Source organism: Lycium barbarum, chromosome 7 (genome assembly GCF_019175385.1).
Source record: "Lycium barbarum isolate Lr01 chromosome 7, ASM1917538v2, whole genome shotgun sequence".
Lineage (NCBI taxonomy): Eukaryota > Viridiplantae > Streptophyta > Magnoliopsida > Solanales > Solanaceae > Lycium > Lycium barbarum.
Genome location: NC_083343.1, coordinates 7,021,972 through 7,027,971, shown reverse-complemented (window position 1 = coordinate 7,027,971; position 6,000 = coordinate 7,021,972). Strand labels below are relative to the sequence as shown.

The following is a 6,000-nucleotide window of genomic DNA, read 5'->3' as shown; positions in this document are numbered from 1 at the left end:
AATAACTAAATATTAAATTAAAAAATAAATATAAATCTAATAAAATAAAAATTTTAATTGATAAAAAATGAAACATTTATGTTTGGTAGTGATGTAGATATGCTTTTGTAGTGGTGGTAGTGTTGGGCTAAAACGGCCCAAAGATACTCTTAACATGATGTGATATTGTCCGCTTTGGGCCAAGCCCGCACGGTTTTCCCCAAAAGGCCTCACATCATTAAGAGTAACCAACTCCTTATAAGTAGCTCCTTTTTCTTTTCAGCTACCAATGTGGTACTTTGTTTGCACACCAAACAATTTCCCCCTCAAACTAAGTTCCACATGACTCATTACGGGTCAAAGATTCAACGTGTCAATGTGCCACCCACATCATCAGAGTATTTACGGTCACCGAAGCCCAAAGGCTGTGAATGCGTCTTCAAAGCTATGGGTAAAGGTCGTAAACCGGCCCATAGACGGCCAAAGGCACTAAGCCGGGCCCCACGCCACACTCCGCCATCTTCATACTCGTCCCGCCAAACCATTGGCTCTGATACCAGTTATTGGGCTAAAACGGCCCAAAGATACTCTTAACATGATGTGATATTGTCCGCTTTGGGCCAAACCCGCACAGTTTTCCGCAAAAGGCCTCACATCATTAAGAGTATCCAACTCCTTATAAGTAGCTCCTTTTTCTTTTCAGCTACCAATGTGGTACTTTGTTTGCACACCCAACAGGTAGTGGGGTGGTGGGTGGAGGTAAGGGGTATTGGGGTGGGGGGTGGAGATTTGGGTGGGTAGGGGGTATGTGGGTGGATGGGAGGTGGGAGGGGGAGGGTAGTAGTGTTATGATGGCAGAAATGGTTAGTGGTGGTGGGGTGGAGAGAGGTTGGGAGAGCGGGGGTGGTGGTGATTATGATGGCAAGAAGGTGGTTAGTGGTGGTGGTGGTGAAGATGGGGTGGGTGGGTGAGAGGGGGGGGGGGGGGAGGAGGAGGGGGTGAAATTGTCTATATAAAAATACCTCTTAATAATATTAAGACTTTGTTCAAGATCTTAATGATTAAGACCAATTCAGACCAAATAAGTGCTTAGATCGTAATCTAAACAAATGCATTTAATAGCTTAAGGTCTGAACCATTCAGATTCAGACCTCCATTAAGTACAAACAAATGAGGCCTATGATGACAAATTTCTGAAGAAAGGGTGCACAACACCTTAGGCAAATGTCACATAGAAGTGAGAGAACAGAATGAAAGACTTTATAAGACATAACACAAGTTTACATGAACACAATTTTAGGCTTGATAATGGCATAGCCCAAAGGACGAATTTGCAAGGTCTATTGGGCCAAAGCAAACAGTATGTGACATGAGCCTTATTTTCTATGTTGTCAAAGCAAGCTTATTATAAAAGGAAACTTTCATAAGTAACGAGATTGGTGCCTTTGTCTTTGCAAAGAACAACAACACTATTTTTTTTCAAAATGCAGCAATAATTTTCTTTGAAAACGTAATATACTGTATGTGTGCGCATACAAAATCCATGTATATACACTGATATATTGCATACTAATACATTGTGTATATATATATATATACTGATAAGCTGATAACGTATACACAGTATGCACACAACATGCAAGAATTATGTCCACAATTTAGGAATACATGTGTGTGTAATAGTATAGTTACATTTTATAATTATTTAAAAGTATCGCTGTAAAATGTAATTACATAATTAGTTGCACATTAGGTAATTTTTCCTTCTTATTGATTAGAATGAGTTACACATTGCGACAAGTCATCGTCTTAACCTGATGGCGCACTCAATTTGTGAACAAAAGTTAAAATTTGTAATTTAAAATAGTCAACTTTAAACTTTATCTATTAGTCAAAGACAAATTTTCTCGGGAAGAATTATTATGTTTAGGATTTTCTGTTATTTCACTTTCCATTTGTCTAGTGGACTTTCTTTATATCACAACACATACAGTAGGGCAAAATTATTTAACTTTATAGTTTAAAAAACAATGAAAAATATTTTTTTCTCAAAATTGTTATCAGCAATTTATTCAAACAAAATATGTATAGGGTATTGGAACTATGTGTAATTGAACTAATTAATGACAGGGAAAAAGGACATGATCTGAGTCAGCTCTATTCACAAGATAAACATATTAATGATATTTATTAATAGAACTATATATCAAACGTTGAAGACATTTTTTTTTTTTTGTATCGTTGAAGTTGACAAATCCATAGTGGTTTCGTTTTTGACTTTTTTACGAATCCTTAAAAGTAAAATGAGTTTAGATCAGTAATGTAAAGAGACGGTATATCTATAGAGTTGACTACTATTTCATGGTGCCTCATAGTTCAAAGTCTACAAAACATTTTCTTTTATGAGATATGATATATATCCACTACTTTATGTAAATAAAGAATATCCTCACGTACGTTGTACATAGCCCTTTTTGAAAAGGTAAGGTCTAGAGGAAGCATTTAGAAATATGCAAAAACTTATTCATATTCAATGATTACTCTAAATCAGTAATCATAAATTATGTTCCTTTTTTTGATTTATTTATCACTTAAATTAAAGTTAAATCATATACTGCTGCTGGTTCCATTTAAGTTATTCTTTTAACTTTAAAACTTGGTCCAATATAAGTGATTTTTTAAGAAATTAAGAAATTTTCATCAGATATCTCATACTCGTATTGGGATCAAATTAAATTTGAATTCGCATAGAAAAGTTCCACACTGGGGAGGGGCAGGGAGAGGGGGTGGCAGGTGTAAAGCGCTTCATAACGAAGGCGGTCCCATATGCAGCAGAGTTCGAACCACTACTCCACCTCGATCCTTATCGGTAATCGTAAACAAATTATTTTGGCATTGAATTATTAATAGGCTAATAGCAAAGAAAATACCATCCACTAGAGGTTCTATATGCTTACTCCACTTATGAAGATCACACACAATATCCTATAACTAATTACATTACATATTAAAATGACTTAATACATAGTCAATTTCTTAAACTTGCCAATAAAGTTATTTAGATACTTGAACTACGACTTGTTCTAATTGAGCACTTAAGCACATAATAAAGTATCCCTATTAGACATTCTCGGTGCAAATTTTGGAAAAAACACTTTTGGGCATATTCTTGTAGGTTGAGGTTCTTTTTCAATGAAGTACAAAATCATAGGAACATTTAAGTCTTGTTACTTTTCTTTTTTTGTGGAAGAGTTGAGATAGAATCAACTTAATTTCAAATTGCTATTCAAAATTTTAGTAGAACACTGTATTTCTTATCTTGAAGAAAATTTACTAACATGACTAAAACTAAATCCGAACCGATTAATACTGATTATATAAAGATCTTTTTCTTCCATCATGTTCTAATCTGTACTAAATCTACATGGATTTCAACATTATTATGTAAAATTTTCAAGATAACTTTCTTCTATGTAATGTTAGGATAATCTAACTTCTGTTTAACATCCTCACTCAAAGTAGTTTCTTACCTTCACAAAAAATAGTTATTATTCCGTATGGTTCGTTTCTTGCAAAAAGAGTGACTAAAAGACCCATTTGGCCATGAGAATTATTCACTTTTTCCGGAAATATTTTCACTTATTTGAAAATCAACGTTTGATCATAAAAAATTTAAGATTTGGAAAACACTTAAAATCCTGTTTTCACTTTCAGTACATTCAAATAACTAAATATTACTTGCGAAAACTAAAATCAAGTGCAACTCCATCTTCAAAATTCCAAATAAAGTGAAAAATATTGTCTCTATGGCCAAACGCCTACTAAGACAACCAAGAAGCCCAGCCCATATGGTTAAGTCTAGACAGAAACAACTACGCAGTAGCCCAGCCCTATACCAGTGAAAACACCCAACTAAGCAAGCTATTATTCCTAGATCAGCTACGAAGAGAAGCTTCGTTCTCTTAATATAGAGGAACATCAACATTTTTCACCTGAACCGCAAGGGGCATCTGGTGAAAGTGAAACGATGCAGAGAAGATTAATATGACTCTTGCGTAAGGATGACATGCACAAATTGAGAAATGATCCAAAAAAATTCTCTTTTGATCGCTTCATTTTTCTCAAATTCTGGTTTTTCCCTTCATGTGGGTTGTTTTTTTATTTGATACGCCTTCACTTTCAGGTTGATCTTTTGTTTCCGTATTATGTTAATACTTACTCGCATAGGGTGTTTACAACCAAACTCTACACATATCCTATACCCGCGTACAAATTCAATTGATTTACCAAATTCGGGGTAAACAGTTTGGTGCCCACCGTGGGGCTAGGATAATAGTGGTCTTTGATCTTGATCTCTATCTTACCCATCAAAATCGGAAACATCTGCTGTCCGTCTCGGAAGAAACGGATCAAATGGCTAACAGTGGGCAATCTGGTCACGTCAACAACAACGAGATCGTGGCCGAAAATGAAAGCAGCGGGCCGCGAGGATTGCCAAACCCCACTGACCCTTTAAATACTAACAATTCGATTACTTTGTCCGGGACACAAGTCCGGAAAGAACCGGATACCCCGAATGATAATATTGACTTGCGTTTAATTTTTGAAATGTTGCAGGAACAGAGAGCGGCGATTGCTGAACAGGGAATCGCAATAGCCCGGTTGCAAAACGGAGGAGATGAAGCAACCCCGGGGAAGACGAAGGGTGTTGTCGAAATCGGAAGAAACGAGCCACGGATGGTCGAAAGTAACGGTTCCGGAGCCGGTTCCTCCACCGAGGTTCTAAAGATGCTCGAAACTTTGGCAAAACGGGTAGACTCGACCGAAAAGAGGGTCGAGACGTATAACTCCCGGGTGGATCAAATACCGGGGGCTCCACCTTTGCTAAAAGGGCCAAACTCGAAAAGGTACATTCAAATGCCTTTTCCTCCGAGTGCGTCCCCGAAATTGATCCCAAAGAGGTTCAAAATGCCGGAAATCCAAAAATATGACGGCACAACGGACCCTTGCGAACACGTGACCTCATACACATGTGCTATAAAAGGCAATGATATGGAAGAGGATGAAATCGAATCCGTGTTGCTGAAAAAATTCGGGGAAACTCTGGCAAAAGGAGCATTGACTTGGTACGATCATCTGCCCGAGCATTCAATCACTTCTTTCGAAACGCTCGCCGATGCCTTCATAAAAGCACACGCCGGAGCCAAAAAGGTGCAGGCTTGGAAGACGGATATTTTCCGTATTGCCCAAAGAAACGATGAGTTACTGCGTGAATTTGTCAGTCGGTTCCAAAGGGAACGAATGGAGCTTCCTCCGGTTCCGGAGGAATGGGCTGCACAAGCTTTCACAAAGGGGCTCAATGTTCGGAGCTCGACGGCTTCGTTCAAATTAAAGGAAAGCTTGGTGGAATACGAGGCCGTGACATGGACAGATGTCCATAACCGGTACGAGTCGAAGATTCGGGTGGAGGATGACCAACTCGAGCTTCCCCCGGGGCCCGTAAATATGAACAAAAGTCTGGAGAGACCAAGGAAGAATTACGAACCGGAGGCCAGATCGTCGAGGGAGAGGTACCGGCCATATTCTCATCCGGAGAAACCAAGCTTCAGGTCGGACTAAGGTATGGACTCCTCGTGTTTTTCTATTGACCTCTTTCTTTTTTTGCAGGAAGTCAAGTACCGGATAAAGTTAGAATCTAGGTCTGAAAACACGTGTTGCACTCTTTTCCTTAGTACGGTTTTGTCCCAAAATGGGTTTTCCAACTAGGTTTTTAATGAGGCAACGAGTACAACGTGTTACTCAACAAAGATAAGGGACCAGCACTCGGAAACTCGAGGTCACACCCTCCGAAGTGGGGGCTTGATAGCACTCACCCGACCTCGCAGCTCGGATAAATACTAGGGGACTTATACCCACATCGAGGTTTACCCCGGTTAGTGGAAAACGGAGGGGCTCAACAAGTCAAGACCGGACCAAACGATCATAACGAATCGTGTCCCATTCAACATTTGCTACGGCAAA

At 38.8% G+C, this 6,000-nt stretch overlaps 1 non-coding gene across 1 annotated transcript; it reads left to right on the top strand.

Moving 5' to 3' along the window:
• Positions 1–3,969: 3,969 nt before the first annotated feature.
• Positions 3,970–4,076, top strand: LOC132604708 (U6 spliceosomal RNA). Its single transcript, XR_009568814.1, has one exon. It is a non-coding gene; the product is annotated as a U6 spliceosomal RNA (small nuclear RNA).
• Positions 4,077–6,000: the final 1,924 nt, after the last annotated feature.